The sequence below is a fragment of the Malus domestica genome, chromosome 10 (assembly GCF_042453785.1).
Source record: "Malus domestica chromosome 10, GDT2T_hap1".
NCBI classification, from domain to species: Eukaryota; Viridiplantae; Streptophyta; class Magnoliopsida; order Rosales; family Rosaceae; genus Malus; species Malus domestica.
In genome coordinates, this window is record NC_091670.1 from 22437501 (window position 1) to 22448323 (window position 10823).

General features: G+C 36.8%; 1 pseudogene; it reads left to right on the forward strand.

Annotated features, from left to right (window-relative positions):
- Positions 1–2746, forward strand: part of LOC103444989 (cyanogenic beta-glucosidase-like) — a 4721-nt pseudogene extending 1975 nt beyond the window's left edge.
- The last annotated feature ends 8077 nt before the right edge of the window (positions 2747–10823 follow it).

Consider the following 10823-nt stretch of genomic DNA (forward strand, 5'->3'; position numbering starts at 1 on the left):
ATTGCACTGGAAATGCAAAAGGGGGTGATAGGGATAACATTGAACTCGGATTGGTATGTGCCAGTTTCTGAAGACAGGAACGAAAAAGATGCAGCTACAGGAGCATTGGATTTTTCATATGGATGGTATGTGTGCATACATATAGGGCCGGCCCTGAGAACTTGGGGCCCTAGGCGAGCCTTCGAAGTGGGGTCTTAAAATTCTTTGATCTCCGGTTCTTTGTATATTAATTTGTATAAAAAAATTCGTTAAATACATAAAAAGTTCTATTTTCACATCAAATATCACTAAAACTTAATATCAAAAGAAGATAAATATACAAACATTATTTAAACATTACACGATTCACATTTTTAGACACAAATGTACTAAATGTTTGCAGTCAAGAGTTTAAGATTGAGAGTGAAGAACAATAAAACTTGATGATCACGAGAGTAAATAACAATAAAACTTGATTGACGAGTATAATAAATTCAATGCCAATTGTTTTTCTTGTGTTTTTTTTCTTCTAAAATCAACATCACACTAACGAATTGAATATTAAAATAATCCATTGAATAAAAAGTTATTGAAAGGAAAAATATAAAATTCAAAGTTTTGATTACCTTAAAGTACAATCTTTAAGACCATATGATAGTTGGTTTAAACAATCAATAGAAATTGAGAGAATAGGAAGTTGGTTTAAACATTTGATCGAAATTGAGAGAATGAGAAGTTGAAAGAAAAAAGATTGCAAAGAGACTTGAGTTTTATAACTTTATATGCATTTGGACAAATGGATTGGGAGTTGGACAGATAGATTGGTAGTAAATTTGAAAAACAAGAAAAATTAAGAAAAATCTAGTGACTGAAGGGCAATTTCATGTTTCAAACTCAACACCCCAAAGAAAAATGAAGCCAACATTTTCACTGCACTAACAAATGAATTATGATATTTCTTACTTGTTTTTTGTATTTATATGTTAATTGCATGATATAAATTTTTTTTGGGGCCCTTCCGAAGTGGGGGTCCTAGGCGGGCGCCTACTTAGGCTACCCTTAGGGCCGGCCCTGCATATATATATATATATATATATATGTGTGTGTGTGTATTTGTTTTGATTAATCTATCTCATATTTGTGTTCTAATTAAAAGTAATATTTGGAATCTTTGATTTAATTTTTAGGTTTATGGATCCCTTGGTGAAAGGTCATAATCCACACAGCATGCAAGCTCTTGTCGGAAATCGATTGCCAAATTTCACTAAAGAGCAATCCACGATGCTAAAAGGTTCGTTTCATTTTGTTGGACTAACTTATTATTCAGGAACTTATGCAGCCAATGTTCCTCGGCAAAATGATGCAAAACCAAACTACAAGACAGACGCTCTCGTTAATCAATCGGGTGAGCAGAAATACCAATGACGTTTTCTTCTTGAACTACTCTCTCTCTATATATATATATACTTACTGGGTTTTGAAACATGATGTTGTGGCAGTCGAGTATAATGGTGTACCTATCGGTCCACTGGTACGTATGTATTTTTTTACTTGTTGGATATAAATCCACTACAGTTCATACTTTTAAACTATTTCAAAGAGAAGTATTCATTAGACTAACGTTCATGTCATGAGTTTTTTATGCTTTGATAGGGTGCTTCTGATTGGCTCCATGTTTACCCGAGAGGAATTCGAGATTTATTGCTTTACACAAAGAGAAAGTATGATAATCCACTTATTTACATCACAGAAAATGGTATGTTATAGCATCAAACATCTGTAAGATTAAACTAGACTTAAAAGATTAATACACTAGCCAAGAACACAAGGATTAATCAACTAAATCACAATCCTTAAATTATGTATGTAATATAAGTGCAAGAATTGCAGCAATTATACCAACACATACCTGCAGACACGTTCATGGATAAGAAGCCATGAAAACCTGCACACAACCTTCTCCTCTCTGCAAAACTCTATGCTCTCCAAGTTATAGGTAATTGGAACAATAAGAGCGTGCCTTTGTGAGAGCAGGGGTTTGTGGTGTTATACTACAAATTTCGGATCACCTATAACACTCCTACAAGGAATATGAAACTAAATCCTTGTACAATCATGAGTACTAAACTCAAGTCCCTAACAGAGTTCTAATCCAAAACAAAACTGGATTCACTCAAGTCCCAAACAGAGTTCTAATCCAAAACAAAACTAGATTCACTCTTAAACAAACTGAGACTTTATTACTTTACACTAATCTGAAATAACTAAACCGTGTGAATCATACTCATATTCTAACAACATCAACATATGTACATTTCAATATTTTTAGGGCCATCTCATTTGTAAAACATACTATGTATCCTAATCAGTATTACACAATTTACATTTGCATGTTGTAGGATATGACGACCCCAATGATCCCAACATACCTATCGAGGAATCCCCTGCTAATAAGAAAAGAATCGACTACCTTGATCGTCATATTTATTATATTCATAAAGCGATCGAGTCAGTAGCTAAGTGCATAGCCTAATGAAAGCAGGACTTCTTCTCACTCATTTGATCAATAATTTCACTAATCCAATTGTATTTGATTCGGTTTTTGAGCAAAGACGGTGTTAACGTGATGGGATACTTTAAAAACGGATACACGGTTAAATTCGGAATTAACTATATCGACTTCCAAAATGGGCTAAAAAGACATCCGAAAGACTCAGCGGAGTGGCTAAAGAAGTTTCTGAAAACAGAAAATCATGAGGAACTTTAAACGTAATCAAATTTTTGTATCCACCATATCTTGTAGTGCTATATATATTTAATTTCTTGTGTATCTTATATGTTCTCCAATGAAAGTGAACGAAGGCTTGAATTTTGCTAATAATGGTAGAGAAAACCGTCGATTTGCCTCCTAAATTTTCACATAGCTTTCGATTTCCCTTCTAAACTTTTTAATTGGAAAATCAAAGACTTAAACTTTTTTTTTTTTTGCCGATATCCCCCCTACTGTTAGTTTTCCATAGATTTCATCCAAATTAATGTTAACTCTTATCACGTGCACATCATGTGACTCTCCTTTGAGGACAAAAGCTTCACTTCACTATACCTTCAAACACAAAAGCTATAGAATCACACAAATTTGCATAGGTCAACATTTTAGAAATCAAAGGTTTTCAATTATTTTAAAAAACGAAGCAACCGAACTACCCTCGCATGTTGTGCACATGCTTCCATTGAATAGAAATTTGGATGGAATGAATGAAAAACTAACAGCAAGGGTATATCGGCCAAAAAAATTAGTTTGAGTCCTTAATTTTCCAATTGAAAACTTTAGGAGAGAAATCGAAAGTTAAGTGAAAGTTCAGGGAGGAAATCGGCAGGTTATTCATAATGATAAACGATGGAGATGCCTAGACTACCCCCACCAATTTGCCAAAGTTTATTTGAGCCCAGGAAGGCATGAATCTTGGTCTCAATAAAGTAGAATTTAACCTGAGTTTTGACTAGCAATTCTCATTCATTTTGAGTAACACTAAGGGAGATCACAATTGGGGTGCGTTTGTTGCACCAGATTCTTTTGGACTAAACTAGCTTAAAAGAGTATGTTAGATTGGTTTGGCATTGACTAACTATTATAAGAATAATGCAGCGTTTGGTGCAGTATTAAACCAAATCATAGATTAAATTATTTTTAGGATCTAGATATTTTTTTGACATATTTTTAATTCTCTCTCTGCCCTCTCTCTACATTTCCTTTCATTTTCTCTTTCTTTTCCCTTTTCTTTTCTCTTCTTTTCCTTTCCAAAGGCTTATGGTTCCTTTCTCTTCTTTACTTTTCTTTTTCTCTTCCTTTTTGAATTCGGGAACTGGGCACAACCCGATGAACCTTAAGTAGCACCTGAAAGACTTGTTGATCGATTCATGAAGGAAAGTGTAGATGATTATGGAACGAAATGGATGGGTCGTGATTTGGCGAGAGTGATTGCAGCGCCGCTGCTGAACCTAAGTTGCAGACGATGCAGATGTTGGAGTTGCAGACGATGCAACAAACGACGCAGACTGTTTGGTCGAGCGTGAACGAGCGGATCAGCGTTGGCGTCCAGTTTTTGGTGAATGGCAATCTTGTTTTGCTCACCCAGGAAAGCACCACCGCAGTCGAGCAGGACAAGGAGAGAGAAAAAGAGTGTGGTGGTCTGGTGGTGTGATTTCGTTGGATAGAGGACACGAGCAATAGAGATGATGAAAGCAAGAGAGCACAGAGCAAACGAAGCGGATGGAAGTCTTAGCAGTCTCATTGTTATTTGGGGGTTTCGCTAAGATCTCCTAGCAAAGGAGTTTGTCAATGCGAGTCTCCTTCAATTTCATTAATCTTAATCCCATCACGTAACAAACATGTGACTAGACTAATAAGTAGTCCAATGATTGTTAGTGTGCCCTTGGTGGGCGTTTGTTTTCTCTCACTAACTAAGACTAAACTAAAATGGACTAGCCGTTAGTCCAATACCGTGTTTGTTTTGTGTTGGGACTAACATTAATGAAACTAAAAGGACTCACATGGACAAAACCCTCCACTAAGAGGTCATAGCGAGACCCCCCCCATAACCATGTGACTACTAAGACCTTCAGGGGGCATTTGTTGCATATGACTATCTCGGATTGGATTAGCTTCAAGGACTAAGCTGGACTGGCTTAGACTAGACTAAGCTGGATTAACTTAGTGAAGCGTTTGGTGCAATGTCGGATTAACAAGTAGGATAATGAATAATACTGTAGTTTATTGTCGAAATTAATTTATTATTAATTTCTTCACATAATCTCTCTCTCAGCTTCCCTTCTCGATCTCGAGTCCACCAGCAAGTTGCTCTACTTCCCTCATTAACTTCACAATTTCACCATCTTTCTACTCATCGCCCTTTCAATCTCAAACTTTATCTCACATCATTTGCTTCATCTGGTTTAAAATAAAAACACCACAAACACTCTTCTCCAACTCTAACCCAACATTTTCCTTGCTCTACTCACTCAACTCACTCACAAACGACTCAATCTCCACGGCGGAACCGACTCAGCTCGGACGCCAAATCTGCCTTGCCCTGCACTAGCGACTCCACCTGCTGCTGGCAGTCTTTGGTTTCCTTGACCAGTAGAGAATTCAGCGACTTGAGGTTTTGGAGCTTCTCAGATGGCTCGTCTATGGTGGTGGTGGCGGCAGGAAATATGAGATTGGGGATTTTTTGCAGGTGATGGTTGGTGTTGGGAAATATGAGATGGGGGATTTTTTGTGGTTGATGTTGGTGGTGGGAAATATGAGATTCGAGATTTTAGATGATGATGACCATGGCAAAGCGAATCAGCTTGCTAGGGATAGTCTGCAGATCTTAATTAAATCCCATCGAAATCCAAAATTAAGAAGCCCAGAACTCACAGAGGGGCTCATAAGGAGGAGGAAGAAGCCGGTCTTAACAAGTCCTATGGTTTGTGGAGGGCCTCGCTAAGAACCTTTAAGGAGGCCTCTAATCCACACGAGTCCCCTTTAGTCCCAGCACCTATCAAACATGGGACTATAGTCTAGTCCAGTCCAGTCTCATTTAATGAGGGCAAGCAAACGCACCCTCATTGTGTCTTCGTCTTCTCACGTTCTCTCTGCGTTGTCATCCTCCTTCTCCTCTATTTGCTCGCTTTGTCTGCTCACATCGCCAACATCGTTAACACTTGCCAACCCAAAATCGCATCGTCTGCTCATTTCGAATCTTGCAGAAGAAACAGTTGCATATTCTCTATACGCTCACCATCGTCTGATTCACTCTGATCCGAATTGCAAAACCCATACGCGAAAGCCGGTAGACAAAGCCCAAATTTGCTGAAATTGCAATACCCACATTTGAATCACGAAACCCAGATTCCATCGCAAAACCTAGACTCGAAATGCAAAACCAAATTCGTTAAAAGCTCTATACCATCTGCATATCTTTCAATCGATAAACACAGATTTATGCATAATAACTTTTCAAGAATAAAAAAAGGAGAAAAACAAGGAGAGCTTTCATTCATTCAAGATAGTTTTCTGGAAAAAGGAAAGGGATAAAGAGAGATGGAGTGCTTTGGTTCTCAAGAAAGAGTGGAAAAAGGATAAAAGAAGATGGAGAACTTTGGTTCTCGAGAATCTGGAAAAATGAAGAGTGTTTTGGAAAAAATGAAAAGGAATAGGAAAAAAATATATTTTATTTTGCTTGTTAGTCCAATACTGCACCAAACGCTTCATTAAATCAATCCATCTTAGTCTACTTTAAGCCAATCTAGCTTAGTCCCTGAAGCTAGTCTAGTTCGAGGTAGTCTGGTGCAACAAACGCACCCTTGGTGTACTATCTTATAAGACAAATGATGCATATAACCAACATCTAATAAGATGGATTGATTAATTGACGTGGCATGTACACATTACTTGCCACATCATGTAGTACAAAATGTGGTTTCCCTAGCATATTTTTCATTGAGATTTATACAAAAAAAATTATTTGCACTCCTGATTTCATCTAATTCATTTCATTTGGATTGTCCTGATAGCTAAAGCCTTCATATTCCATTCTTTCCATAGTTTAGATAAATTTAATGTAAATTATCCTAGTAGTTGTCCAAAAAACAATTAAACAAACGAAGAATGTGTATGCCAGAAAATGGTGCAGAAAAAAAAGTCAATTTCTTAATGTAAAATGAGCTTGGGAGAAATTAGCTAGAAGGTAAAATAAGAGAGGGAACTTTCTTGAAAAGGGTTTGGACTAAGTTTATTTTAATAAAAAAATCATGCTATAACTTTATTTAACTAAAAAGACTTAAATTTTAATAAAAATGACAAAAGAACTTAAATTTTAATGAAAAATACATAATTTTAATATTAAAAAAAGTTTTAAAAAAAATGATTTGCGGATCCACACCTCCCTCACACAAAATGTTTATGAAACTTTCTACATTGTTTATGAAACTTAACGGTACTACACTATTTATTAAACTTACTACACTGTTTATGAAACTTACGACACTGTTTGTAAAGCAACTACACTGTCTATGAAAACTTACGACACTGTTTATGAAACTTACTACATTGTTTATGAAATTTACTAAACTGTTTATGAAACTTAACGGTACTACACTGTTTATGAAACTTAACGATACTATATTCTTCTCTCTCTTCTTGAATTTTCTTGGCACATTCTCACCTTTCAAACACATTTTCTTCTTCTAATTTTCTTCTATACTCATCAAATTTTATCTGTATCTCTTCAATTTCTTAACTTTCAACACCAATTACTTAATTTTCTTCTATTGTCCCCCCATCTTTTATGTGAAACTTACTACATGTTACGTGAAACTTCACCCAACTATTCAAACATCAACACTCATCTTTTATCTGGTCACAATCTTCGATCACAGCTCAGAAGTAGTCTCACTCTCCGAAGCCACCTCCATTTTCTCAACAACACTGTATCCATCAACAATATTTCCGAACACAACGTGCTTTCCATCAAGCCACGGGGTCATTGCAGTGCAAATAAGAACTGTGAACCATTAGTATTAGGTCTAGAATTTGCTATGGACAATATTCCAGGGTCGGTATGCTTCAAGTCGAAGTTCTCATCTGCGAATTTCGCCCCATAAATCGACTCTCCTCCAATCCCATTACCTCTTGAAAAATCTCCACCTTGGTACATGAAATTAGGAATAATGTGATGAAATATAGAGCCCTTAAAGTGCAGTGGCTTCCATGATAATCCAATCCCCTTGTCTTTAGTACAAAAAGCACATAAATTTTAAGCATTTTCGAGTTTTTTTATCAGCGAATAACTCCATTACAACTTGACCCTCATCCTCCTCACATGCATGAGGCAATTCTGCAGGCAATTGAAATTTAAAATGAATGCAACCAATAACATATTTACGCAAACTAATAAGATATTATATATGTTAATAATTAGGGATTGCTCAAGAGTGAGTGAGTGATTAAAATCATAGGAGGATTTGGTTAGGAATTGATCAAATTCACATATATGCATGCGCTTCCATTAGTAGTTTTTTTTTTCTTTTTATTGTCCTTATCATTAAATAAAGTTAGTAGATGGCTTTTAGTTAAAATCCAAAGTTTTGAAGCCTTTTTCATTAGTTTTCCTAATAAGAAAACCTAGTCTCATTCTTTAGGTTAAAATTAAAATAACTCTAAATAGTCTTGATGGATTATCTTAATTGTTAAGAGTGTGTGTAGAAAAATGGGTTAGGAATCTAGTATCGATCATGACATACTGAGAGTTTGCTCCCAGCTAAACAAGAACAAGACACAGATGAGAATTTGTACAAAATTGTTAGCCGACCAACAATGTTTTATGAGCCAAGGTGCCGGCCATTAAATTAAAAAATCAGCAAATTTTGTACCCAAGACAATGTTTTAGATTACATAATACGAGTGATTAGGTGAAAACAAAAACAAGATTATCGATGATATAGAAAAAAATTGACAGGGAAACTTAGGAAAGTGCCAGTGGTTAGTGATAAGATGAAAAGACTTGGGTGGTACGACAATTATAACGCACTTAAGACATTAAATCACAACTAAACCCAAAAATATACATGGGTCGAACAAAATTGAAAAGAGAAGAAGTAACATGAAAAGTTCTAAAAGCATTTAAATATTTAACAAAAAATATTTCATATAATTAAAGGAAACTGAAAGTGAAAATTGTGACGACCCGTCCCTAATTTTTTATGTAATTTCTCCCCGAGTATGTGAATTGACATTTATGCCCTTGTTGGCTAGTGACGTGGACATGTTTATTTGTTCTTAAATTATTTTTCTCGCTATTGTAATTAAATTGTACTCGTCGCTACGAACGCGTGGGCACGCGTTAGACTCGAATCGGACTTGTAACGTTAAAGTTACGCTCCGTCAAAGTACGAGGATAACGGGTAGATTTGTACACGCATGTGTATTAAATTATCAATGTTAGAAACACTGTGCTGGATAGATTTTCCGATTCCTTTTACTGTAGAAAATCTAAAAAACCCTATCCCTTGTTTTCTTTTTAACCCAACCCGTGCCTTCCCTTTTGTCACTCACCAATCAACTTTCCCTCAAACCTCTCAACAATCCCATCATTTCCCACTTCCTTGCAGCCAATAAAAAAAAGAGGACAAAGTATTCCCTTTCTCTTCTTCCTTCTCTCTCTCTCCCAAAGTTCCTTCTTCTCTGCAATAACCTTGAACGAGCACCAAAGCTCGTAGATCGACCCCAAAAACCACACCGTTGTGTTCATCTCACCTCCACGAGCACAACCATACCAACCAAACTCAGAATGGACTAATTTTGACTCGCTAACTCGAAAGGTCCAAATCGAACGAGTTTTAGATCGACATGTTTTCGACCAAGTAACGGTGTTTTAGGACTCGGGAAAGCTCTTTCACAACTCCCCGAGACTCCTAGACTAGTTTTGGTGAGGAGCTGACGTAAAAAACTCGAGGTTTCGAAGAGTTGAGTTTTGGCCTTACATTTCGAGGCATTTTCTGGCCACCTCCGTCCATTTTTTGGACTCCAAAAAGGTATAACGCGATTCTACTCTTCATAAACTTCATTTCCATATAAATTTTGTGAAAAATGGTTAAGAAATGAAGAAGATATGAAAGTTTTAAAATTTTCCTAAAAACTGGCGAAATTTTCCAGTTTCTGGCAAGTTCAGACGACGGTGACTGGTAAGGATCACCGGAGAAGATGAAGGAATATTCTGTGAAAGTTGACAAAATATTCTAACGTCGTCAGGTAACGCCGTTAACTTCTGTTACCTTTTAACGGAATATTCTTAACAACCGTTAGGCCTCTGACAGTCTCTCCCCGAGCCTTCCCACGACTGCGCACCTTGTCACTGTTTAGTTAAATTAGTTCTAGTTTAGTTTTAATTTATTCACATATTCACATCACTTACTCTTATAGTTACGTCACCTCACGGTGACGACCAGTATGCTTCGATCTTCTAGGGCTCGGGTGTGTCAGCTTGGTATTAGAGTATAGGTTTAGACATTCTTGCACTTCCTAGTATGTTTTAACTCTTGTTTTCATATGTTAGAACCATGCCACCTCGTAGAGAGTCACGTGCCTCTTCTGAGAATAATTTTCCGGACTTTGGGCAATTTTGTGAGGCTATTGCTAGTACTTTTCAATCTGCACTTCGTCGTCCCCAGAGGAACACCTTGGATACTGTATCCCACCTGAAGATAAATGATTTCTTTGGCAATGAAGCATCGGATAAATTCGAGATTTGGCCCGATCATTTTGAGAAAACCTTTTGAGTCATGGAGCGGCAGTAAAATCTTCCATTAGAAAGATGGGTCGAGACAGTGCCCTGGTTTTTTCATTTGGGAGCAAAATTTCGGTGGATTTAGGAGTCACGTCCATTGTCTGCCATGAATTAGGACATTTTCAAGCGTCTATTTCAAGTTAGATTCATACCTTCAGAGTACTTGGATAGTAAAAATGATGAATTCTCATATCTGAGGCAGGGTAAGATGTTAGCCACTGAATATCATCGAAAGTTCACGGATTTATCCCATTGATGTCCCAAGATTCCCACGAATCCTAGGGAGATGCTTCATCTTTTTAAGAGGGGAACTCGCAAGAAACTGCGTTTTATGGCAACCACTACTCCATGCACTACCTATCAAGAATTCTTCGAGGTTTTGCTTCGGGTTGAAGATTCGGAGAATGCTCCTGATGATGAGGATGAGAATGATGATAGGAATGCCCAATAGAACAAAAATAGAGGGCAGTCATCCATGGGTCCTCGAATGACTCAAAACTTTAAAAGAAGCGG